General features: G+C 37.4%; 1 protein-coding gene and 1 pseudogene across 29 annotated transcripts in view; both read left to right on the forward strand.

Moving 5' to 3' along the window:
* The window catches only part of Nrxn1 (neurexin 1), a 1,104,407-nt gene that overhangs the window by 285,116 nt on the left and 791,677 nt on the right, over nucleotides 1–27,614 (forward strand). The window lies entirely within an intron of this gene.
* Nucleotides 11,103–14,066, forward strand: LOC116079659 (annotated as a pseudogene).

Consider the following 27,614-nt stretch of genomic DNA (forward strand, 5'->3'; position numbering starts at 1 on the left):
AACTCTGTTGGCTTTTTAAATATCACGTGATGTTCTAGTCAGGTAGACAAGGTTCCAAGACTTTAAAATTCTTTGTCTTTTGAAAAAAAATATTAAAAATTGGTTAATTAAATAAATACAAATTGCTCTTCTAGGATTTCTGGAGAAAATTATATGAGAAATATTTAGCATTCTCCTGGCTGTTTAATTCTCATTAAGCATTGTCCTGCTTCAAACATTCCCACAGCTTCTCACCCCCATCTCTTAGCCAACAGAAACTGCTGAACCAGGAGCTTATCTCATTTGAAATATTTTCTGACCAAAGAAAATGCTGACCAACTCCTTAAGTTTAGTTTGCCTCCATTAGTAACTTCTTATTAATTCTATCATTAGAGAACATACATTTTACAATATCAGTACCTTTAAATACATAACTCATTAATTCCTAGAAAAAAAATCAAGGCTTTATTTAAGTTGTGTGTGCTGATAGCAACAGAGACCTAAACTCTGTTACAAAGAGCAATTCATGTCAGTTATAGAAAAGCAAAATCTTGTTGCTTCATGGAGGTGATCTGTACGTTTCTCTTTGTTTTTTCGTATTTTATCTTTTTCTATAATGAAAATATCAGTCTCTTTTCAAAATCAACACCCTTCCTTGTACTTTTTATATATACTGGAATTCTGAAAGATGGTTCAGCAAATTCTACTGACCTTGATTAAGGCTTGGTGGATTCTCTGACACCACTGTATGACAAACATTGCGTCAACTCAGTGATCTTAGAAAATTAATTCTCTTACCATGTCTATGAGAAGGTAGAAAGACTTGATGCTGTGGAGAATACTTCAATTTATAGTCTGTATAGTCATGAGTTAAGACTCTCACACTGTTTTGCTCCCAGGAGCAGTCATGTTTACTAAGAATCCACTTGATTTATTATCATCATTACTATGTCTATGTTCTGGGATACAACACTAAGAATGTAAAATATAATAATGTTTCTACATTCATGGAGACATCAGTCTCTATAAACCAAAGCAAGCCATTTGAGTGTAGAATTGATGTGCTCTATGTCTTATTCACACTTTGAGGTCAGAAATAACTCTTAGTCACACATGCACACAGAATTCTACTCTCTCACTCTCTCTCTCTCTCTCTCTCTCTCTCTCTCTCTCTCTCTCTCTCTCTCTCTCTTTCTTTCTCTCTCCCTCCCTCCTTCCCTCCTTTCCTCTCTCACATACACGCCACATATACCAATCCAGAAGATAAATGTATTTACATTTGCAGCATCTGGCAAAGTATTTAAGCTGTAACTTATTTTTCTATATCTCAGGCTTAAATTTGAAAAATAGGATTAGATAAGTTACTGCCATTGATTAATGTTATTGTTTCTAATGTTATTAATTATATGTTTTTGATATTAAGGAATGAAATAATTCTCTTATTTTTGGTTTGTATCTTTCTGAGTACTATTTGGCTAGCTAATGGTTATTGTCAAGTAAACACTACTTTATTAAAGTCAGTAGCACATGCATGAGCTTCAGTAGTAAGGAGACTATCTCTAAGCCTCTGGGCCCTGGTGTCAGAGGGCCTTAAAGCATAAGTCCAAGTAGGAAAGATCAGAGATTTCAATCTCAGAATGTTTGTGTTTGCCAATCAGTGGATTTGGCTTAATTGGGGCAGAGGCTCTAGTACAAAAGGATTTCAGTTATATTCACAGACTCTTTACTGTTTGCATCATGGAGAATGCCTAATGGACAATTAGCATGAAGAAAATACAGAAAGTATGTAAATAAAAAAAGATACATGGAGAAACATAGGCATCTCCTGCCTTATACCAATGCTGTTTAAACACTCTAGATAAAATATGTTGATATCTATGAGGTTCCTTTTAGGAATTACAGTATAAATGACTCTATACCAAACTTAGACATCACCAATAAGTAAACATTCATCATTGGGAGGGGCAATTGGTTAAATCTGGGCTCTTCTGAGCCTGTCATAAATGGTAGCACCTATCAATAGGACAGTGAGGACAGTTTTGATCATGTTTTAATTAATATTGAATTTTTGTGTCAGTTTAACACAGGCAAGGAGGCATAGTTATGCTCTGAGTGCAGTAAGGCATATCATTCACAGATTTTGACAGACAGAAGGAGTAATTTTAGTGGTAGGAGTTAATTTGCACTGGTGTTAATGCATGACAAAGTTTTTGATTGTACCTAATTGCTGCCTTTATACTACCTCAATGAAAAATAAGGCTTATGAACCAAACCATGGGAAGTTTTTTATTATGATGGCTCTCCAAAAATGTATTATTAAACTTACTTTTCTTCATAATCAGTTTTTGATCCTGAATTTACCTTTGAATCCATCTTTCTTTTTATCTTGCTTTTGTGCTTTCAACACATGAAATATGTACATGAAATATTAAAACAGATGTAGAAAGGTGAGAGAATTGATAACTTTCTATCAGCTGCCCAAGAAAGAAATACTTTTGAAAATTTATTTTTAAAAAGTCATCATTAACCATCTTATATTACATGTAAATATATCACATACATTAATGCAGACAGAAATCTGTTTATGTTTTGTGAAGTTGCATAATGTCTACTCTGCAAATGTTCTGTTTCTTAGAAACTGTGACCAATCAGTCATACTGATTTAGTAAGCATTATGTCTCCTCACGTGGCGCAGTCCTTTGAAAGGGTCCATTTCCAGATAATTTTTACTGAATACTTGTTCTATACTGCAGTATATGCACTTAACTACATGAAACATGACAGGAAGACACTTTAAGACTTAATTTTTTTATCATCAGGATACCTTACTCTTTATAATACATCTTCATTTTTCTTTAGTTGAACTAAAATATAGTACCTATATTGTATTTTAATTTAACCTTAAACTCTGCCATCTTCAGGATGGTGCTCTTGCCCCATAGTTTTACCGGGTACAATAGTGGCTTAGTATCATTGTCATATTACTATAGCTTAAGGTAAATTTGGCTCTTGGTCTTTCTGTTATATTTCTCTCTCTCTCTCTCTCTCTCTCTCTCTCTCTCTCTCTCTCTCTCTCTCTGTCTGTCTCTATCTTTGTGTGTGTGTGTGTGTGTACGTGTGTATGTGTGTGTGTCTGTGTGTCTGTATATCTCTGTGTCTGTGTGTGTCTATGTGTGTACATAGTACATACTTGCTTAAAACGGCAGGGTTTTCTTGAAGTTTGAAAGTTAATACAAGGGGTCTACCGGAGCGAGCAGGGGTCTACTGGAGTAAGCAGAGGTCCTAAAACATCAATTCCCAACAACCAGATGAATGCTCATAACTATCTGTACAGCTACAGTGTGTACTCATACACATAAAATAAATAAATAAATCTTTTTTTTTAAAAAAAAAGGAGAAAGTTAAAACAAATGACTTTCCAACTCCACAACCCAGTGGACAAATGGAGGTAAGTGAAGAGTGGAACCAGTACATGACTTTCACATCAAAATAAAGTTTCTTTAAATATACATATAGACAGTCTCATCATACATGTTAAAAGGCTGATCTCCCACCTCATTGCTAGTCACTGATTTTTAGGAATCCTCAAGGCTAACTAGTTCATTTTCTGTTTTATGGATATATCTATGTGAACTAATCCAGTAGCAGAAGATAGATATTATCTCCAGACTTTGTATCTGTTTGCCTTGCATCCTGGTCTACAGACCATAAAAAGAAGATGCTGAGTGTGGAGGTACGCCCTGAAATCTTAGCACTGAAGAGGCACAGCAGCTGCCTGATTGTGATATAAGCCTATGCTATACAATGAATTTCAGTCAGATACACAGCAAGACCCCATCTCTAAAACAAGCAAACTAAATAAACAAATGAGTTGTGACAATTGGGGAGTGTTGTGGGTTTTTTGTTTTTGTTTTGTTTTGTTTTGTTTTCTTCTTCGTGAAAAAGATTATTTTAAGACACAGAAGCATTGTTAGCAAAGCCCATTTGTCTCATATGGACTACTGATATGACTTGAAGGTCCCATTTGATCAAATAGACCTTGTGTATTAGTCAGGATTTTCTAGAGTAACAGAACTTATGAAATGTATATATACATGATATATGTGTGTGTATGTGTGGATGTATATACATTTACATACATATATAATGGAAAATTATTGTCATAACTTGCAGTGTGCAGATCAACTAACCCAACAATAGGAAGCTATGAATGGGATATTCTATAATCAAGTAGTTACTCAGTCCCATGAGGCTAGGTGTTTCAGCTGGTCTTCTGTATAAGATGAAATCCTAAAGAAGTGGGTTCCAACTGATGTGCTGGCAAGTTAAGTGTAAGCAGGTAAAGAATGAACCTTTCTTCTTTCCATTGTCCTTATGTAGGCCTCCAGCAGAAAGTATGGCCCAAATTAAAGGTGTGTATTACCACACCTGTATTTGGAACTTGCTCCATCCCAGTCTGGCTTTGAATTCTGCTTGCCTCTCTTTCCTGGAATTAAAGGCACACACAACTTTGGCTGGGCCTAAACTTCTGGAGCCACTATGCCTCAAGATCTATATCAAAAGTGTGTGTCATCCCATATTAAAATCCACGTCAAAAGCCTATGTCTTCCAGCCTCAGGATCTGGATCACAAGTGTACCTTCCACTTCTGGATTGCAGTTCATTCCAGAGGTAGTCAAGTTGACAGCTTGGAAATAGCCATCACACCTTGGAACAAGCTCTTTCTTCTCACCGGTTACAGAGAAAAGCTGTTTCTTCTCAAAGACCTTTTTTTTTTTTTTTCTATTTAGGACAGTTGATGCTTAATACCATTCTGTCTTCATACCCAACAGTACAGAGCACAGCCATAAATATGAGGCTTATTGTCTCCAAAATAAAAAAGAGAAAGGATTGAAACCCTGAAGGCAACCAGAGTTTCATCTCCTCCATTTTTTTTTTATTTCGAAATGATGACCTGCCATTGTCTTTCTGGTTGACATTTACTCCTCCTGTAGATATATTACCTGTCCATCCATCCTGGGGAAGGGAGAGACTGCCTGGAGGCATCATGAACTTGTATAACTTTATACTAAAGCATCTTATGTAAGTACATGGAAGCAGTACTCTTTTCCATTCATCTTCTTTCACAAGTGCATCTTTCTAAACTAAAAATGTTATCTGAGCATATGATCAAAATTAAAGGATTGTGTCAAAATTGCCAAGGCTGGCATTTGACTCCTCAGGACTTCTAGTGGGAGCCTGCCTCTTTCATGACAGGGCTTTTAAAGGTATGTAGACACCAGAGGTACCCTCTTAGTTGTGACCAACAAAACTTTTTCACTACACTTTGGTGAATATCCCCTGTATGACAAACCCACTCCCATTTTAAAGCTGGTCACATTGTCTAACTTCACATTTTGACAGTTAAGGAAAATGAAACACTATAAAATACAAACACTTCAGAACTGTACCTATAACATACATGTTTACAAATATTACAAGCATGATAAAATTGAATTGATAGGAGAAGGAACATATTTTAAAAATACATCTGGGGCCAAAAGGCACCAGCCACCGAGCCTGAGGACTTAGTTTGATCCCTGTAACTCATGTACATGATGCTTCTCTGAGATCAGCCCATGCGCCGTGGCATGAGCATATGGATGCACGTATACATACAAAACAGTATCATTGTTCTGTTGAAGCAGAAAGCAAAAGAGAATTAAATCCGGTTCCTGCTCTTAGAAACATCTTTGTAAACACTCCATGAACCTGCTGAAAGTTGCTCAGCTTTAACCTACGTTTCAATAGTTGACTATTAGCGTGAGTTAATCTTCTCTAAGTCTAGCATTTTAAAGAATGTGCCAATTCTCAGTCCACAGTGGTATCTTTATCAAAAAACCAAAACAAAACAAAAACAAAAACAATAATTCAGATAAAATAAACATTTATGGCTGTGTTTAGTCTTTCATTATCAAGTAAAATTTAACTTTCTATCTTAAGAAAAAATAATATTGCCAGGAAAAAGAAGTAATAACAACACTAACTCCTCATTACTTGTGAACACCAACCACCCAGTGCTCATTTCTCATCTCAAAACAAGCAATCTTCAGGAAAAATTCAGCTTTCAATTTTTATTCATTTATCATGAGAGAAACAATTTAAACAAAATAATTGGCCTCTTTCATATCATAAGCAATAAAAATGATTGTCTTTCCAGTTTTATTTGTCTTGATCTGGTTTGGTTTTGTTAGTAAACTCATCCAATTAGATTTTTTTATTCATGTTTACTGTTCCATTCCTGGGATATTTATAAATTGCTGATCCAATCAGTAGAAAAACCAGTTTTTGCCTGCACAAATGTTTCCCCCTTGCTTCATTTGAGGCTTGGAAATGTTTAAGTGTTTATTTATGATATAATTAACAGAAGCTTTTCCTTTATTAGATACTTCATTCAGTGAATATCAGCATAGTCATATTAATAGTTTTATTCTTAGAGAAGCATGCTATATTTTTAGTAAAGCACAGTAATGCTGTGTCAAGTTTTGGAAGACTGGCCATACTGGAGTCTGAGCTGACAGATGAAGCAATATATGAATCTTCCAGATGAGTCAGAATACAGAATCCCATGAGCTAAAACAAGCTTTTAAAGGCTAGGATTCCTGTTTGTATCCATTGTTTTTGTGTTTCTGTGTTTCTGTTTAATTAAATATGATAAATCATGAGAGAGGTGGATTCTGGAAATATAAAAATGAACATTGAAGGGGTTACAGAGAATGGAGGTGATACCAGCAACAAGAAAGACAAACAAAGCACTATTGCATTTACAGAGATAATCTGTTATGTTTTTGGATACTTTTGTAAGTAGGCTTAATAGAAAATTAAATAAAACAAATTTGGCATTAAGTCTATAGAAAAAATTCAAGATAGCATAAATAAATTTCTATCCATACAGACATATACACATATATATGTATGTGCATACGTATATCAACCTGTAAAGTACACATTTATATATAATTCAAGAGAAGTACAACATTTTAAAAAGCAAGCATGACCTAAGTTTCAATTCCTTACTCAGTTGAATGAAGACCACAATGTTTTCATCCTGATATTGATAGCTATGGCTTCAAGCCTGGCTTGTTGAATTTCTATTCCAACGCTAATAACAATGTTCAATTGCTACCTGAGAACATTGCATTCAGAACAGTACATTCCTAGAAATTTATTTTCTCCTCATTAATTAAGGTGACTATTTTATTTTTGTAAACCTTCTTCTTCTTTAATCATTTAGTCATTCTTCTTTAATCTTTCTTCTTCAGTTTGGGAAAAACATGATTTGTATGTCTGGATGCACCAACTTGCAAGAATACAGGAAATAAATTGTACTTTAAGTATCTCAGCTTTATTATACTGTGAGTACAAGAGATTATATGGCCAGCCTTAAAGAGGATCTATAGAAGGTCATTGGTCATGTACATATGTGCGAGACCCTGGCATGTTTTTGAGAAAATATGAAGTGCGTAAAGATCATGTCTAGCTTTTGTGAGCCAGCTGGAGGCAGACATTTCAAATGAAGTGCAAATTAGCCTCCTCTCTGACAACAACATCCCATAGACTAACTATATTGTAAGGAACTTAGCCTATCAGCCTAACACCTGAGAGGAAACAAGGTACACTAACATAGATATTCAAGCAGCCAGGTAGAAGAATTCATCATGCACAAAAATAAATGCTCTCTGGTCAGCAACTCTCATTTTTTATTTCTCCAAAGCACACCCTTTATTGGTTGGTTGTCTATAAAATTAATAGCTGTGAAAAAACATAATTAATAAAATACTGAGTCACCTAGGAAATTTCTTTGAAATGTGGTTCTTGGATTTTACTCTAGATACACACAGAGGATAACAGCTGGGCACTGGGAACTACACCATTGTTGTTGGCTTTCATTCCCATTCAAGGAGCAGCAGCCACCCCTCTGGATCTTTGATACTGTCTGTTCCTTTCTCATCTCTGATTGACTTTCATGATATAAAACAAGAACAGAATGATCTCCCTGAACATTGTGGTTTATGTAAGTTCACCTCAAAGTCCAAGGAGCAATCTATGAATGAATGGTCAGAATACTTTTATTTTAAGCTTCCTGTTTAGTACTTTTAAACTTATCAATTCTATGTTAAAAACTCATACCAGATAGTAAATTGCCCTTATGTTTCATTTCAATTTCTAGTTTCTATTTCAGTTGCTATAGATTTGTTTTATATGAGAAAAAATATGTATCAAAGGTTAATTTCATGACACTTTTAATTTTTACTTTTTCTCTTACTAAAAATGGATATTTTTCATTCTCACTTAATATATCTTGATTTAAGTTCCCCTTCCCTTTACTCCCCCTCCCCAGTTCCTACAAATTCACCCCCTTTCTCTCTCTCATTAGTAACTAAATAGACTTATATGAGATAGTAATATAATAAAATAAGGTAAAAACAAAAAAAAAACTAGTAAGTCTGAATTGGGCAAGAAAAACAGAAGGAAAAGAATTCAAGAAAAGACACAAGAAACAAATTCCACTTATTTGCACACTCAGGAATCCCTTGAAAACATTAAACTAGAAGCTAAAATATATGTGCCCTTGAGTTTGTTTTCTGTTGGCTGTCAACTGACAGGCATTAAGAGCTGATTGTCTCCCCAGTGACACTCCCTTGGACTGCACTAAAGTTTTATTTGTAAGTGGATATGGTGATAGGGATGGAGGCATATTTCCACTTCTCCTTTCAGCTCTGGGACTGTTCGGGTCTGACACATATTTGTACATACCCTACTCATGCTACCTCAGTCTGTGAGTGAATTGATCCTGTTAATTTAGAAAGTTTTGTTTTCTTGGTGTCCTCCATCCCCTCTAGCTTGTACACTTTTTCTGTGTGAAAAAGATTGTGATAAGTCATTTTTCTGAGTTAGAGTCAGTGAGGAAACTAAAAGTCATGAAGTGAAAGTCCTTAGAGAAATAAGGAACACAACTGAAGTCAAACTTGTGGAAGAACTAAAGAAATTGCCATTGAATAGCACATTACACCACAGTACACAATACAAGCAATCCAGAAAGTAGAGCCAGGCTTTCATTCCTCCTAGGAATACCCTGGCCAGTGAGCAGGGAACTGGAGGAGGCTGGCAGGAACTCTGCTCCGCTAACTGGGGAGACTGCTGAACAAGTTTCCTCCAGGAACAGACATATGGTCTGAGAAATCTCATTAAACTCTGGCTTGAATCCTTCCTATATCGTAACAAATAGTCTCTAGAGACATGGCATTTTACCGTGGCTCAAATGACTTTTGGTTGCTTCTAATAAAATTGAAGCAGTTACACAATGCCAAACAGACTGACAAAGGGAGCTTCACTTTAAAAAAAAAAAAAAAGATACAATCTAAGAATCACCCATAGAATTCACCTTCCTTTTGAGAAACAAAGGAACTTGCTCTAAGAGTCCATAATGAGGATCATCTTGTAGAGCTATACTGTAAAATGTGAACCAACTTTTCTTCAATGTCATCTTTGAGAAACTGGCCTGTGTTTCTATTAATAATATGTAAATGTTATGCAAATAGAACATGCTGTGTGCTTCATCTGTCTCAGCAAGTGGTTGCAAGATGACAAAGGTATAGAAAGAGCTGCTTTAGTGTAGAAGGTCTTTGGAAGGAGGAAATCTCACTCAGCAGCAGCCTTGGATAATGAACCTGGGCATCTCCATCATGCAGAAGGAGGCAGGTGAAACTGGGCTTTCGACAGCTTCACAGAAAAGCAGACATTTTGAGACTCACTTTCAAAATCAAAGCCAAGAGAACTGTGAATCCACAACAGATAGACAAGCTGATGAATTGAGCTGTCAAAAGAATGTAGTGTAAGGTGTGGATTTGGGTGGTGTCACATAGCAACCCTCCACATCCCTCCAGAGAGGCTCATCCTTCTGTGGAAGAGAGGGTGGGGGCCACTGACAGATAAAAGAAAGCTCTGAAGACAGGTGGAACAAATCACAGAAGACAGCTGGAAAGCATCCATTCATTATTTTCTATATTGCTGGAAAGTGCTGTCTCATTCTCCTTTAGAAACCATGCACAATTCTTCCCACGCAAAGGCAGTCTCACAGATCTGCAGTTGGCTTCTTGGGTTCAAATCCCAGCTCTTTGCGTTGGGTTTACTAATTTATCCATTTGTTTTTTATTTAGAGCATTTCACAACCTAAATTGTATATTTTAACTTTTCATCCATGAAATGAGAATGGTGATTTTATACAAACTTTAATGTTATGTGCATCAAATGAGGTAAGTTCTGAAAGTATGTAGCATATTGATGAGCAATATTGTTTGAAAGAGTAATAATTTAAAAGTCACTATAGTATCAAGACCATATTCCATCTAGTTAGGAAATGTGCTATAAGATTAGCAGTGAAATAATTTTATTCTGTGGATTCGAGAAAGGCCAGTTTTCACACAAGTGGATTAGATCCTTCTAAAATGATGGATAATGAGTACTTCCAGCACAATGTGTTAAGTAAACTGTTGTAAAATGTGCACTCAAGTCACCTTGGGTCAGAGCAAAGGAGAGTTTAGTAAATAGACTAGCTCTATTTTTTTCTCAAACATACTAGCCTGCATTTTAATAAAATATCATTTTTCTCATTGATAGACACAGGTTATATTGTATGAGCACAGAATGGAATGGATGAGCAGTGTTGCTCTCCTAAGCAATAGCAACCATGCCTAGGTGATGCTTTATTTGTAAAAGCAGCAATTGTCTTAATCTAACAAGGGTATTCAAAAACAGGGAAATATTCAAGTAGAACAACATGTTGATGTATTAAAATACACTGTTGCCTAAACATTTTGTCAAAGAAATATAGAAGGCCTTCCTTCTCAGCAATCCTGCAACCAGAAGTTCACCAGGTCTATTCTCAAGATCCATGTGGGAGGGCTGGAGAGATGACTCAGTGGTTAAGAGCAACGATTGCTCTTCCAGAGATCCTGAGTTCAATTCCCAGCAACCACATGGTGGCTCACAGCCATCTGTAGTGGGATCTGGTGCCCTCTTCTGGTGTGCCTGATGATAACAACAATGTACTCATATACATAAAATAAATAATCTTAAAAAAAAATCCATGCCAGAAAAATATTTGACTCCCATGGGAATCCCACTGGGAAGTGGAAATCTGCATCTCAATGATCTCTTCCAAGCTGCAGTGCCCAGCGGTGTGTCCACTGGCATCTACAAGGCCCTAGAACTTGTACTTCATGAAGAAGGATGTCTCAAAGGTTATTGAGCACATCAATAACACTATTGCACTTGCTCTCTGGTTAGCAAGAAACTGAATGTAGTGGAGCAAGAGAAAATTGACCAACTGATGATCGATTGATCGAGTCAAGATGGGTGGTACTGAGAATGAATCTAAATTTGATGCAAATGCCATCCTGGTAGTGACTCTGGCTGTCTGCAAAGCTGGTCCTATGGAAAGGGGAGTGGGGGCTTTACCCTCACATTGCTGACTTAGCTGGCAACCCTGAAGTCATCCTCCTGGTCCCAGCTTTCAATGTGATCAATGGCATTACTCAGACAGGCAACACACTAGTCATGCAACAGCATGACTCTGCCGGTAGGGGTATCCTGTTTCCGGGAAGCTATGGAGGAGAGGTTTACCATAACCTGAAGAACGTCATCAAGAAGTGCAAGAAGGACTTGTCAATATGGGTAATGAAGGCAGCTTTGCACCTAGAGAACAAAGAAGCCTGGAGCTGCTGAAGACTGCAATTGCAAAGGCCAGCTACACTGACCAGGTTGTCATTGGCATGGGTGTAGCTGCCTCTGAGTTCTACAGGTTTGGCAAGTATGACCTGGACTTTAAGTCTCCAGATGACTCCAGCAGGCTGACCTAAACAAGTCCTTCATTTAGAAGTATCCAGTGGTGGCCATTGAAGACCTCTTTGACCAGGATGACTGGGAAGCTTGGCAAAAGTTCACAGCTAGTACAGGCATTCTGGTGGTGGAGGGTGATCTCACAGTAACCAATCCTAAATGGATTGCAAAGGATGTGGGCGGGAAGTCCTGCAAATGCCTCCTGCTCAAAGTGAATCAGATCAGCTCTGTGACTGAGTATATGCAGGCATACAACCTGGCCTAGTCCAATGGCTGGGGTGTCATGGTGTCCCATTGATCTAGGGAGACTGAGGACACTTTCATCATTGAGTTTGTTTGGGGATGATGGGACTCTGCACTGGACAGAGCAAGACTGATGCCAGTTGCCTATCTGAGTGCCTGCCCAAGTACAATCAGATCTGTAGAATCAAGGAAGAGCTGGGCAGCAAGGCCAGAACCCCAGCCAAGAAAAGCATGGGCTGGAGATCCCTAGAACCACCAGCTGCTGAGGTCCTCTCTGTCTCTGATGTCATCAAGGCTGTTCAAGGACAGTCTAGTGCTTGCCCCCTCAAAGTCACTGCTTCCTTAGGTGTCCAAAGTCACAACTGATCACCTGAATCCTTGAGGGAGACCCCAGATTTGTAATCATGTGATTGGTCTGAATCATTGTTTCTGTTACCTGACTTCCCAGCTGGTGTCTGGAGCTCTCAGAACTCAAGTGTAATACCTAGGGTGGCCACCATCAAGACCCCTATCCCCTAAAAAGAAAAAATATAGAAGAGGAGCAGCCACAGATTATTGACTTGGACATGTATACTCTACAGAAGTTGTTGAGAGTTTTCTATATCAATAAGATGGGACAATTTAATATTTGGTTGGCAGTTCACTTTTGCAAAGGCAGCTTTTGAATGTGATTCTTAGCAATCTTCAAGCATAGATGGAGCTGATTATGGGCTTTCAGTACTTGAATCATTAGGTTGGACAGGCATGCTGACAACACCGACACTCAGTTGTGTCATTTGTACACACAATTTTTTGGCTTTCTTTAATATGAAGGAATTCTGTCAGGCATGTATGTATATAAAGCAAAGAGAAGCAGTTTCTGCGCTAAACATGTCACCCCAACCTAAGTGTATACTCAGTTATACTCTACCTATGTGCCAACACCTCTAACTAGAAACTGTGTCCATCACAGGTGGACGCTGTTGAACTGTCCAATTATTGCAATAAATTTAAGATAGATATGTGCAAAGAACTGATCCCAACAATAAAAGTTTGTGTGAAAGCAAGACAATGCTCATCTCAGAATGACTAAGAGATCATTTGTTCTATGTCACAGATGAATGAGCAACGCCATGGGACACGGAGTCAGTTGTTCTCAACTATGAGTTTCAATACAGAAGCAGTTACATGAACTATTTTCAATCAATGTCACATCATCAGCAACAATCAAGACAATTTCCTAATAAATTGAAGGAACACCAGGCAGGCAGCTGCCCACACACAGAAGTGTGTGCTCCAGGTGTTATCAAATACTTTTAGCTTTGGGGTTGGTAGAAGCAAACGGTTTACAAATACATTCCAAACTTTTATCTAAAGGTTGAAAAGATATTAGGTTAGACACGGAGAGAGACTGTAAATGGCCACGAAGGAGACTACCACAATTTTGTTCTAAATTTGTAACATTCTAACTCCCCAGAATATGTTGTAATCAGCCTTTCAGCCTTAGGCAATATTTAACATAGGCGTGGATTCAATTTTTGTATGTTGTGATAATTTTTCAACATCATTTCATGATAAGAGTAACTTATTTGTAACATAAAATGCAACATTGGGGATTAACACTGCACTGACAATAATTCAAATTAATACTTAATGATAATTAATGAGATAGGAATATCACCTCCATTCAATAGTCTCACACCACTCCTGCCCACCTCCTTCTATCTAATGCCTATTTCTCCTCTCTTGATTCATGGAACTCCAGCTTTATTTCCTCTGACTATGAGGTTATTATCTTCACTTAAATTATCTTGACAGTAGATTTAATTAAAAATACAAATCACCTTAGTCTATTGAAGTCTTTAGAGCATTTCAGAAATATTTTCATTTTCTTATTATGCTAATCAATCTTTTTTTCCTCTTGTGTTTGAAAATCACTTTCTAGGTTGAGATTTTGTTGTTATTTCTTTCAATAGCAATAGATTAGGTAACTGTGCTCAATATCTAGTAGAATGTTCTTAAAGTAAAAGTCAATTTTGATTATGTGGGACATTATGTATTTGTGTGAATGTGTAGAATGATATATAATGATACATTAGCAAGATCTCAGAGGTTACAAATACTTGGTTAAAAAATACATGGGTTTTGTGAATAGCAAGCTTCTAAATGTTAACTTTCTTTTCCTAATCCTGTCCAATCCCATGAGCTCCAAATAGTATTTAAACATGCTTAGACTTTTCAATATACACTTACTCAGACTTTTTAGCTATATTCTAATAACTTTTACATTGGCAATTACCACAGCTATAATGTAGGATACAGAGAAATTAAGACTCAGTCTCATGCACTCAATTTTCTTTGAGTACATGTGATGACCCAGCCTGCTTTAAAGCCATCTTACAGTAGAGACAAGTGGCTTCTTTCTTGTATATGATTAAATTTCTGTTTCTTAAGGATTGGACTATGCTCCTTCCTGTAACCTTAAATGCAAATGGTTCTATACTACCTTTTGGGGAAATGGCAATCATGCCTTTGTTTCAAAAAAGTTGTTATAATAACCCTGTAACCTTTGTTTCAAAAGGTTGATATGCCTACATTGATATGGCTACTTTCCTAGGTTTCTCCTGTAACCATGCTTATTTGCCTGACAACCCTCTCTCAGAAAGCCCAGAGCTGTAAAAACCCTTCCTTTGCCCATGTCCAATGCTGACATCTTGAAGCCCACCTTAGGAGGAGGAAGCCCATGTACACAAATAAAAAGCTTGTTTTAATTACTTGTATGCTATAATTAATTTTGCCATGATAGTTTGGATTGGTGTTCATTCTCCTCACATGTTCAGATTAACACATGATCAAGTGCCTTTTAGAATTGATTGATTTTTGCATTGGATAGTATCAGTCAATTTTTTTCAGTTATGGCAAGAAAATGGGAGTTTTCTTGAAGCTGTGTGTCAATGTGGGAATGTGCTTACTGACAGATGAAAGTAGCTTGATGCCTGATGTGACTCATTATCTGAAAGATAATGTTTGTGTAGCCCTGTTATATTAGTTTTTGCTTTTTTGATGCCTCAGTTTTATCCACCATGAAATAGGAAAATCAATTAATATATTTTGCAAGGCTTCTATGAGGTTTGAAGACATTAACAGATGTAGCACAATGAAAATAATGATATAGATTAGTAAATAATTAAGATATGTTAAAAATTATCCTCATGACTGCTATCACAATTAATTTTTTGCAGAAGGGTTATATGTGATCCCTATTATTCTGCTACTGTAGAAACTGAGGCCCAGGGAATTTGGTCCTCACTCTGTCTAATGTAAGTAAGTATTTGAAAGTTTAAATAACATAAATATCAAAATGCTTTGGAAAACATGAATCGCAATATAAATAAAAATTTTTGAGTGATTATTTTAGCAAAGAGAATGAAAAATTCTACCAAAGAGGTATTAGCTAAATATATAGGCAATGAAGAAAGAATGGTAGTTTCAGTGTATGGACTTCAGTTATGAGCAAGACTCTCCTCACCAAAGAATGAGGGACTATACCCTAGGTCTCCCACCACAAAAATGCTACTGGATCCAACAGTTAAAATATCTTTAATCTGACACTGGTTTATGTCAATCAGAAGCCATTAGAAACTAATTCTGTTTTGAAATCAACTATATGTTCTTTAATGAAAATACTAGATAATCTAAACACAATTAATTCAAATTTCCTTTTAATATTAATGAAGTTTTCCATGTACAAGAGACAATTTTTGAGATTTCTTTTTCTTCCCACTTCACCGTAGGAAAAGCTGAATGAAGATTAGCTAAAAGTTCTGTCCTTTGATGCAGAGTGCTTTTGTACTCTTATACATGTAGTTTGAGTTTACTGATTTCTCTGAATAAAATGACCTCGTTAGCTGACTTAAGAAGTACATTTTCTCTGTGTACCTCCTACTTATTATGTTTTTTTAAAAATGCATTTGGTCCATGTGCTGAAAAAAATTATCCAGTTAACTCCACAATAATAGCAGTGATTTTCAGGAGAGGCTCTGTGGATCCTTCCATCTGTAATTTTTCTGACAGCCCTTCACAATGGCTGTAGTCAGTATGGTGAGTTTTTCTATGAACTGTGCCCAGACCTGCCCATCACTGCTCCACTTCATGTGGTTTAAAGTACTATGATACCTTTCTAAATTTGCTATTGATAGCAACTAGTCTGTTTTTTAATTATTAATTGTCTGAATTTTAGTTAATTTGCATTTAAAGAGACTATAAACGTGAGCCAAACATTTTTCACTTTTTTATCAACAAGAAATACAAAATTGCTGAGTTTTGTAGCTGCTGTACATGCTACAGGTTATTAAGCAATAACAAAATAAATGCAGGAGGAATTGTTTCTTTCAGAGACTAAAGGTCAAGACCAGGCTCTGTGGGGAGTCCATTAAAAACTATAGTTACTCATTCTCTTTGATTGCCATGAACTTTACATATCAATTGGCTTAGTAGTGACAGTGAATGAAATCTAAATATGTAAATCCAAGTGCTTTCCACTCCTTCTGAGGCTCTGATTAATTGCTCAGTAACCTTCCTAACTACCAAGAGTGGTGCCTGCTCTATAGCTGATGCTTACTGGGGATTTTGAATGAAGAATGAATGAATGAATGAATGAATGAATGAATGAGTGAATGAGCAATTTATATCTTCTCATGTCCATGCATGTACTCTCTGCTGTGTTTTGTTTCCTGAGTCATCCACACAATAGGGTTAAAGTTATATTATCCAGATTCAAGATTGCAACTGAATTATCAATCCTAAAAGCTGCAAGAATGAAGGCATTGTGTTGCAGAGAAACACTGGCAGACACTCCTCTTTCTTGTTCCAGTGTCAGTGCTGATGTAAGGAGAAGCCTGGCACTCTGCCTCCCAGCACTTGGGAGGCAGAGGCAGGCGGATTTCTGAGTTCGAGGCCAGCCTGGTCTACAGAGTGAGTTCCAGGACAGCCAGAGCTACACAGAGAAACCTTGTCTCAAAAAAAAAAGAAAGGAAGAAAGAAAGAAAGAAAGAAAGAAAGAAAGAAAGAAAGAAAGAAAGAAAGAAAGAAAGAAAGGAAGGAAGGAAGAAAGGAAGGAAGGAAGAAGGAAAGAAAGAAAAAACTCTGGAGAGCCTTAACTTACCAGAGACCCACCCTGCCCCGCCTAAGTGAACAACATGGTGCAGGGGATTGATGCAAAAGCAGGAGGAATTTTGTCGTTCCAGCATGCTGGGGTCTCCTTGCAGATGAAGGAGAGGGAGAGAACGACCCTGTCCGTAAGAGTTTTTAAACAGTTTTCAGAGCAGCAGCCATTAAGCACAATGTGCTTGGCAGAACAGTGTGACTTTTAAACTGATTAGTCTTTAGGCAATGAGGTGGCAAGGAATTCCCTTGTCTATAGGCAGCCAATACTCTGGGCCTCCCACACCCACAGGTGGCCCATGGTCAGTCCCCACTCACCCCCAGCGCCCACCCCATCCGTGCCCTGGTCTGAGAAATGTAGTTAGCCTTTCTCTTCCACAGGGGAGGGTACCTATGTGCTCTATGACCTTTCTTTTCCAGAAGGTGAGTGGTTTGGTGTAATTTTCCAAAGGTCCTGAACTGACCTCTTCAGTGGCCTGAAGGAGAGGAAATCTTAAGGAAAATTACCTGTCTTAGGGTTTGCTGCATTGTTACAGACTTTGACTATACAAAGCCTTAATCATGGAAACAAAGGAAATCTTTGAACTCTCTGGAGATCCTAGAGAGAGTAGGAAAGGTGCTTTATAAATGCACACTACCATGTTGTGGCTATGTGTGGATCTTTCGTCCCTGGAAAGCTTACCTTTATAAAAGAACACTCAAGTCTTTTCATGGAATAAGAACACAAACATTTGGATCAGCTACTGTTCCCTGTCCCTGTCTTCCCTATACCAACAATAACATGACACAACAGAGATACTGATGCAGTTGAAGAGCCCCTTAGGGCTCGTGGCTATTTGGTTTACTTACAGGTGATTAGAAACAGGCAAAATGTTCAAGTTAATTGGGTGATTGCAACTCAACCTTTTAAATGTAGCTGACATGTGGCTGAAATTAAAAAGCGTGACTACATTGAAAAAGACATGTGGGTCTGGAGAGGTAGGTGTCTCATGAATAAAGCTCTTGCCAAACATTATGGGGATCTGTGTTCAAACTTCTAGAACCCACATAAAAGCTGGGCAAGGTAATGCACATCTGTAATCCCAGTGTGCAAAGTGAGATGGAAGGCAGAGACAGGAGTGTCCCTGGAAGCTCACAGACAAGATAGCCTGTCATGCACAGCATTGAAAAACAAGGGACCCTGATCTAAAGCAAGGGAGAAGGTAAGGATGACCCCAACTCTGTCTCTCTGCTTGCTCTCTACATGCATGTCTAATCCTTTAAGACCCCACACACCTAAACACATATCAGTCATAGAACATATAATAGATTATCAGGTCTAAAAAAAATGAACTCAACCTCTCAGAAAGAAAATTTACTGTCATTTACTGAATGCATTGTAAATATGCATGCTATTTTCTAACTAAAACAGAAATCAGACGAAGAACTTTAAAAACAAATTATGTTTCTATAGGTGCTAGTAAAATATAGCATATTCAGAGTAGGGAATGCCAACATGTCAAACCTTCCTTTCAGTCTTTTACCAAATAACTAGTGTTTTATGTAAGCATTCCTAGACTTTTCGATGGTTTGGTTTGTTTGTTTGTTTGTTTGTTTGTTTGTTTATTGAGACAAGTTCTCACTTTACAGCTCTGGCTGGCCTGAAACTCAACAGAGATATATCTACCCCCACTTCCCAGGTGCTGGGGTATGTGCCACATGCCCCACATTCTTAATAGTTTTCAAAAGAAAGTAAAACAAACAAACAACAAACACAGTTACTCAATGATTTCTCATATATTTCAAAGTAATACATATCAATGTAATGCAAATTAGTATGTTGAAAGTTCTACCTACATATGCACTTGTGGAGGCTAGATATTTATATCAGCTGGTATTGACTTTATATTATCTGTTTATTATTTCTTTATTCATTTATTTTATTTTATTTACTTTTGGTCTTTGAGACAGTGTTGTGGTTTTTTTAAAGTTAAGGAGAGAGTGAAAATGTTTGGTGAATTTGAAGTCAGTTATGGGGTAAGGGGCTGCATCTGAGGGCCCATACTAATCTATCTCTTTCCCTTGAGGGACTAGCCACAAGAAGGTACAGTATAGAGTAGAGTTTATTCCGGGCATGAGGAGGGGAGTTGAGAGGATAGTAGAGACAGAGAAAGACAGAGAGAGTAAAGGCCAGCCATGAGCATGTGGACAGAGAAGGAAGGGGGATGGGGAAAGAGTGGGGAAGAGAGAAGAGAGTGGGGAGCAAGAAGGCAAGAGAGCAAGATAGAGCAGAGGTTCAGGAGCAGCCCCTTTATAGTGAGTCAGGCACACCTGGCTATTGCCAGGTAACTGTGGGGCAGAGCTAAGACAAAATGCTAACAAACAGGAGCTCTCATTGAACCTGAAGCAAGCCCTAAGGACACTTCTGTCTCCCTCCCACCTCCATCCCTGAGGTTGCAGGCACATAGCACCACTTTTGACCCTTGAAGAGTGTCTAGGAGTCAGGTGCTCATGCTGCACATCCAAAATTTTACATAGTAAGTCCCTGAGTAGCAATTTTGAATTCAGTATTTGCCATGCTGGCAACTTCAGAATATGTAAGGAAACAAACTGAGGAATCAGCTTCCAGCAAACTAGTGATCTACTTCGGGCACATGGTGTAAGCATGAGGAAATAGCTAAGCAACACAAAGAATATTGTGTTAAGTAATGGACTTTGTCTTGTCTACTGCTTTATCTCTAGAGGTGAAAAAAAAAAAAAAAGACCTGCCACATAGTAGCTATTAAATAAATATTTAAACAGAAAACATGAATGAAGCAATGGCAAGAAAAGCAAAAACTGTATTTCCAACAAACAATAAAAACATATCCATGAAATACTACTTGATTGTCAAATTAATAACAGTTACTGTAGCTTAAAACATGGCTGTTGAAAATATTAAAATAAATTATATAAGGTTGTTCATCATTATGTTTGTGACATAAAAAATTCAGTTTTACTTAAAATATTGTATCATATTGAGTTTCTATTATTGATAATGATAAATTCAAGTAGGTGATTGACAGATAGGTGATAAAAGATAGATGATAGATAGATAGATCATAGGTAGATTATAGATAGAAAATAGAGAAATAGATAATAGAAAGACAGATGATAAATGATACAGGTTAACTTAGGTTACTAGCATGCAATAAATCCTCTCTATAGTGTTTTCCGATTTCATGAGGTAAATGTAGTTTTTGTTTTGTTCTGTTTGTGTTTTGTTTTGTTTCTTTTGGTTTGGTTTTGGTTTTGGCTTGGGAGTTTTGTTTTTTGTTTCTGTTGTTTCATGATTTCTTATTTGAATCTTGTACTGTAGTCATCTTTCACAAAATAATCTTACTTTTTTCCTGTTATTATTAAGAAAATGGCTTATTCTGTTTTTTCCCATTATTGATTTTTGTTTTGACTTAGTGCAATGGGGATAACTCTCCCAACTGTACTGTGGGTTATAGATTTTGACGTGTGTGTGTGTATGTGTGTGTGTGTTTGTGTGTTTGTTTGTGTGTGTAAAAAATCGTAGTTGGTTTTAATCTGTGGTAGTTTTTCAGATGCTAAAATGGACTTTAGGAGCTGAAGAGATGTCTTAGAAGTTAAGAGAATTGGTTTTCTTGTAGAAGAACACATTTCAGTAACCAGCACTCAAGTTTAAAAACTTACAAATAGCCTGTAACTCCTGCTCTGGGGCATGCAGCACCCTCTTTTGGCTTAAACAGGTAGGAGCGTACACATATGAATACCCATGCAGACATACACATAAGTGGAAATAAAATAGCTCTTTCTCATAGATTTTCTGTTGCACACTGTACAATATAATGACATGCCAAGCAAATGACAGAGAAAGGATAGCTCTGGAATGTACTATTTTTACAGTCACCTTCCTGTCACAGGGAATAGATATTTATCTCTATTATTATACCAGTCAGGATACTTTCATTTATTTCACTTATATCAATCACCATGAAAACAGAGGGATGATGATGACAGTTTAGTAGGCACCTCCCTATCTATGTGGAGCTAAAAATAAATCCATATCAAATTGCCAGATTGAAGGACCTTGCTGTCTAGTGGCAGAGATAAGGTATAAACATATTATTTGACAATGTAATTCTAGCCAAGGAAGCAAGTGTAATAAATATCAAATAATGGCATCACTAAGAACTCAATAAGACTCCACACACTGACAGGGTGAGAAAAGAGATTGAAATATGGAGCCTCAGGGGTGGGCATCACAGAAGTAGTAGTTACGGTCCACCTGCCATGAGGGACACAGAGACATGAAGGGATGTTATTTCACATGGACACTAGAAGAGGAGGGGGATGTGACCAAACCAAAAGTCAAGAATGCATGAGACAGGAAGGTGCCAGTGAGGCTACTTATGATGAATAGAACTATAGCAGAAAGTATCTGTGAACAGATCTAGAAAATTTCTTTAAAATTAGTTTGGGAAGATAACTTTCTAAATTTATTTAATTTCCAAAAATATATAACACCTTTACATACTCTCCATACCCACATGATAATAACTGTTTCAACAATGGTTTCTCCTTGGAAGATTATTTTATATCCAATCTCATTTTGGATGTTTGCACCAATCTTCTGAGGGACATTCTTATTATAATTACATAGAGTAAAATGTGAGGTTCCCAGTGTTACAGCTTAGCTTTGAGAAATGAGAAGATGTCTCAATATAGATGTAAATACAGGTATGACCTGAATAGAGTATTCACCCAACCTTAGCTATCAGAAAACATCTGATACTTGATTGTGACTTACCATGATTTCAGAGACTTACCATGTTAAGAAGTGAACTAGTGTTTTGAATTGATTCACACTATGAATAGAAGAGATTGTTGATTATATGTTGATTGTTGTTTTCAGTAGGAGAGTGGTTTATTTGAAGTTTTTTCCATATTTAGTATACTCTACATATAAATTTTAACCTAAATTTCTCCAGAAATGTTACAATTACTTTGTATGTCATTCTTACATTAAAATTTAATAGCATGTTTAAGCTTTTTCTAATAGAGATATAATATCTCAGTGATATGCAGAAACTAGTTGTTCCTCATTGAGTATGAAAGGTCTACCACTGGCTCATGTGTTCATCTACTTGATTGCTGAAGGGTAGTATTGATTTCGGAGGGAGTGAAAAGGTCAAACAGCCTACAACTCCCAATAGATATTTAACAGTGAAATTTAGCTCATATCATAATCATAAAAATTACAATGGTCTCAGTGTTGGAGAGTCATGAAGCAAGCTGCTGAACTCTGGAGTCAATAAAGGGCTACTTATAAGTCAATGTCACTGAAAGAGACAAATTTCTCAGAATAAGTAGAGTGAGAACTGAATGATGGTGCATTCCCTCTTCCCTCTGGCTGTATGTGAAAGGTTTCATTTGGCTTCTTGCAATTTCCAGGAGGATTAAAGTAAAAATTGTATAGCCAAGGGACCCATCCACAATAATAGAATAGCATTGGTTAACCTTGACTAAATTTAATTTAATCAATGGAAGTGGTTACAAAGGGCTCTGAAAGACAGATGCCAATCCTCAGCACTCTTTATGAAATCTCCCCTGTCACGTGCTCTAATGTTTCACTAAATTCCTCATAATTTACATGGAAAAGCTAAATGCCTATTTTTAGGTATTATAAATCTTGCTTCTCTTTTTAATCCTTTGACAATTAAATCATCATTATTCAGGATGTGAAGGTATAAAGAAAATAAGCCACATTTAAATGTATCTATGGGTTATAATAACTATATTATATTTCTTTTATGCTTTTCACAAGAAGGACATAAGCATCACCATATTTGATTTGGGTTAAATTATAAACACATCTAGTTACAAAATGTTCCTTTTTTATTTTTTGAGACAGGGTTTCTCTGTATAGCCCTGGTTGTCCTGAAACTCACTCTGTAGATCAGGCTGGCCTCGAACTCAGAAATCTGCCTGCCTCTGCCTCCCAAATGCTGGGATTAAAGGCATGCACCACCACTGCCCGGCCTTATAAAATGTTCTTTAGTAGAACAAACTTATTTTTAAATTTTCATGTAATGTTGTGTGTTTGGATAAATTCCACTGTTGATTACTGAGAAAGTAATCTCAGCATTTCTTTGTGAAGTTCTTTTCAACAAACACACACACACACACACACACACACACACACACACAGAGAGAGAGAGAGAGAGAGAGAGAGAGAGAGAGAGAGAGAGAGAGAGGTGGGGCAGGGAGAGCTAACCAATGCTACATTACATATGTGTGAAGTGACACACATTTTCTCTAAATTGATTTTAATTGAGAATCAAGATAGCTGGTTTTAGAATCCCTCCTATGTAGTTTCTGTGTATATTTGGTTAAAATTTTGGCAACTTGACATAATCTGGGGTCATTTAGGAGACAGATACTGAACTGAAGATGTACCTCCTGAAATTGGCCTATATGATCATTGTGGGGAAGCATCTGTCTTCTTTGTCCTGTGCTTCAGTTTCTACCTCTAAGTCTTGTCTTGAGGTCTTGCCCCGACTTCTCTCAGTGATGGACTGTGATCTGAGGATTGTAAGAGAAATTAAGCTCGTCTCTGTCTAGATTGCTGTTAGTCGTGGTTTTATCACATCTACAGAGAAGCAAACTGTGAGCCTCTGTAGCTTAGCTCTGGATTCTGTTGAGTCAAGGTTTCTGGTAAAATTCTGTTGTCCTAAGTAAAGAAATTTCATTGGAACAAGTTTGCTTTCAAAGAGTTGAAAAGGATAGGTTAGCCACTATGACTATAACACTTTAATTTCAACATAACTATCAAGTATTCAGCAACAAAGGCATGCAATTACACTTTTAAAATTGAAAACAAAATATGTAAAAGATATGATCTTCATGAAATGAAATATTTCGATTTGAATAATTGAGGGATTTTTTTCTGTAATTACATATTTTCCCAGAGAAAAATAATGTCAAGACATTTTATCCAGATATCTTATTAATGTCATCTTTTGCTGGTAGGCTGGACCCCTGCGATGAAAGCTGGAGTCAAGAGGTTATACAGGGCTACAAAGCAAGCTCACAGGGCAGCAAACAATTCAGTTAAATTTTGTTTGTGATAGTTCAAGGTTTAAGATAATGATGGCTTTGAACTAAGGAGCAAAATGGAAATCCTGTTGTAATGTCATCTATCCTGTGTAATTTATTAGAGGTATCAGAGGAGATAATCTATCTAAATGTCTTGTAAAAGCCAGGGAAAGCTATTTGAGGACACAGGAAGCCTAGCTTAGCCTACATTAAACAGAGACTTTTGACAGGCTGAGAGACTGACAACAGGTTCCTCAGGATCTACCATCAATTAACTTTTGGAAAGGACAGCTTGACCAAAGAAGTTGTTTTGTTTAATAAATTTGATAGCATTGACCCTGCCCCCAACTTTTGTTTACTCAAACTCTTGTTTAAATGAGATTTGAAAAATAGTATATTTTCTGAAATGTAAAGATTTTACTATCTGAGCCTTCCCCCATTCCTGTTTCTACCTTTTCTGTAGTACTATTAGTCTATTCATTTGTAAAGTTTCATTACTTTAAGAACCTCCAAAAGACCTCCAACCCCCAACACTGCTACATTTGTTTCTCACACATGCATTTGAGAGACACAGACAGATCAGTATTAAGTGAGACTCAGTAGTTTCAGATGACTATAAGTTGAATTTTTTAGATATTTTATTTATATTTCAAATACTATCTCCTTTCCCAGTTTCCCCTCCTGAAAAAAAAAAAAAAAAAACCCTGTTCCCTCCCCTTCCCTGCTTACCACCCACCCTCTCCCTCATCCTGGACCTGGCATTCCCCTACAATGGGGTATGGAGCCTGCACAGACCAAGGGCCTCTCCTCCCATTGATGACCAACTTAGCTATCCTCTGCTATACATATGCTACTGGAACCAAGAGTCCCACTATATGTACTCTTTGGTTGGTGGTTTAATCCCTGGAAGCTCTGGGGTTACCAGTTAGTTCATATTGTTGTTCGTCCTAAGGGGCTGCAAACCCTTCAGGTCCTTGGGTCCTTTCTCTTGGGTCCTAGCTCCTTCATTGGGTGCCCTGTGCTCAGTCCAATGGATGTTTGTGAGCCTCTACTTCTGTATTAGTCAGGCACTGGCAGAGCCTCTCAGGAAACAGCTATATCAGGCTCCTGTCAGCCAGCACTTGCTGGCATCCACAATAGTGTCTGGGTTTGATGATTGAATATGGGAAGGATTCCCAGGTGGAGCAGTCTCTGGGTTGTCCTTCTTTCAGTCTCTGCTCCATAGTTTGTCTCTGCAACTCCTTCTATGGGTATTTTGTTCCCCTTCTAGGAAGGAATCAAGTATCCACACTTTGGTCTTCCTTTTTCTTGAGTTTCTTGTGGTTTGTGGATTGAATTTTGGGTACTCTGAGCTTCTGGGCTAGTAGCCACTTATCAGAGAGTACATAGCATGCATGTTCTTTTGTGATTGGGTTACCTCTCTCAGGATGATATTCTCCAGATCCATTCATTTCCCCAAGAAATTCATAAATTCATTGTTTTTAATAGCTGAGTAGTACTCCATTGTGTAAATGTACCACATTTTCTGTATCCGTTCCTCTGTTGAGGGACATTTGGGTTGTTTCCAGCTTGTGGCTACTATAAATAAGGCTGCTATGAACATAGTGGAGCATGTGTCCTTATTACATGTTGGAGCATCTTCTGGGTATATGCCCAGGAGTGGTATAGTTGGGTCCTCTGGTAGTACTATGTCCAATTTCCTGAGGAACCAAACTGATTTCTAGAGTGGTTGTACCAGCTTACAATCCCACCAGCAATGAAAGAGTGTTCCTCTTTCTCCACAACCTTGCCAGCATCAGTCTCTCTAGAGGGGTCCTGGGTGGTAATGTGCTTTTAATAAGACATTCCATGACAGTTTACATGTTCCTTTGTAGAAGCTGGTACTTGCCTCATTGGATGGTCGAGCCAATGCCTTCTATATGTGGAGGTTTCTGGTTTATATTAGTTTTTTTTTTTCCTGTCATCTACTTCATCACCTCAACATCTTCCCAGATCATCTCTTCAGTTAAAGACTCCTCATAGGCATGGGTTGCCAATGATTTACTGCACTTCCTTGTAATTTATCATGTTAGCTATTGTTGCAAATATTAGGAAATTTAATATGTTATAAAAATTTGGGTTTGAATACTTCAGAAATGTATTGAGGAGTTGAAAACCAAATAAAGATTTTTCTGTTTCAATGCTAGCAGAGAAGCAAATAGAAAAATTCATGCTAGATACTTATCATCGTGGCCCTACATGCTCATTCGACTGCAAAGAATTGAATATATATATATAGTGAATGTTATAGTCAATTTGATTTTCATACGTTCTAACATTTATTCATAACTTATTCAAAAATAAGTAAAAATGTACTCTTTTTATGTCAGTTTGATATTAATTGAAATCCCTGAATCTTATCCAAAAAGGAAACCATTGAAAATTTAGACTTTTAATTATATCTAATGGGGTTCTGAATGTTCCTGACAAGCATCAAAATCAAAAAGCAGTCAAAGCAAGAATAATATTCATACAGTTCTCTCTGTGAAGTTTGTGCTTCTGTATGTATGTGCTTTGTGAGGGAGGTGTCTCATGGAATAAGCATGAGTGTATGAATTTATAAGAGGAGCCACAGAAATGCTCTGTAGTGGTCCCGAGAGAATGTTTGTATGTAAGCAAACTGAGAGTTTCTGCATTTCTTCTCCTTTGCAGTTAGCTAAACTAAAGCCAGTTGGTGACTAGCAGAGATAATTTCGAGAATAAAGGTCTGTTGTCTGTTGAAGAGGTTCTTCCCAGCATGTAAATGGCAGGTGAACCACCTTTAATAAAACAAGTCAAAATCTCCTTTCATTGTGCTATACAGTTTCATGTCAATTTGACACATGCTAAAGTCATATGCAAGGACAGAACCTGCGAGCCGGTTACATACTGCAGGCAAGCATGTAGGGTACTGGGAAAGGCCTCACCCATTGTGAGTGATTCCATCCCTCGGCTGGTGGTCCTTGATTCTATAAGAAAGCAGGAAGAGTGTTGGGCCAGCCGTGGGACTGAGGGGGACTACCCTGGACCAAGAGTCTGGTTATGTTGTGATCCTACCTTTGTCACCCAAAGGTGTTCACATAGCCTAGTAGCCAGGTCACAGGTTAAACTTCCTCTCCCCTTCTAAGGTCATGTCTGGCAGTCCCTGAAATTTCCTCCTCATACAAATGAGGCATCCCATACAGGTACCATGAGTGAGGAAGATCCCACATACTCCTAAATTTCTCCAGAAGCCGCTGTAAATCCTAGTTCATGATAAAATAGGAACAG

The sequence above is a fragment of the Mastomys coucha genome, unplaced genomic scaffold (genome assembly GCF_008632895.1).
Source record: "Mastomys coucha isolate ucsf_1 unplaced genomic scaffold, UCSF_Mcou_1 pScaffold6, whole genome shotgun sequence".
Lineage (NCBI taxonomy): Eukaryota > Metazoa > Chordata > Mammalia > Rodentia > Muridae > Mastomys > Mastomys coucha.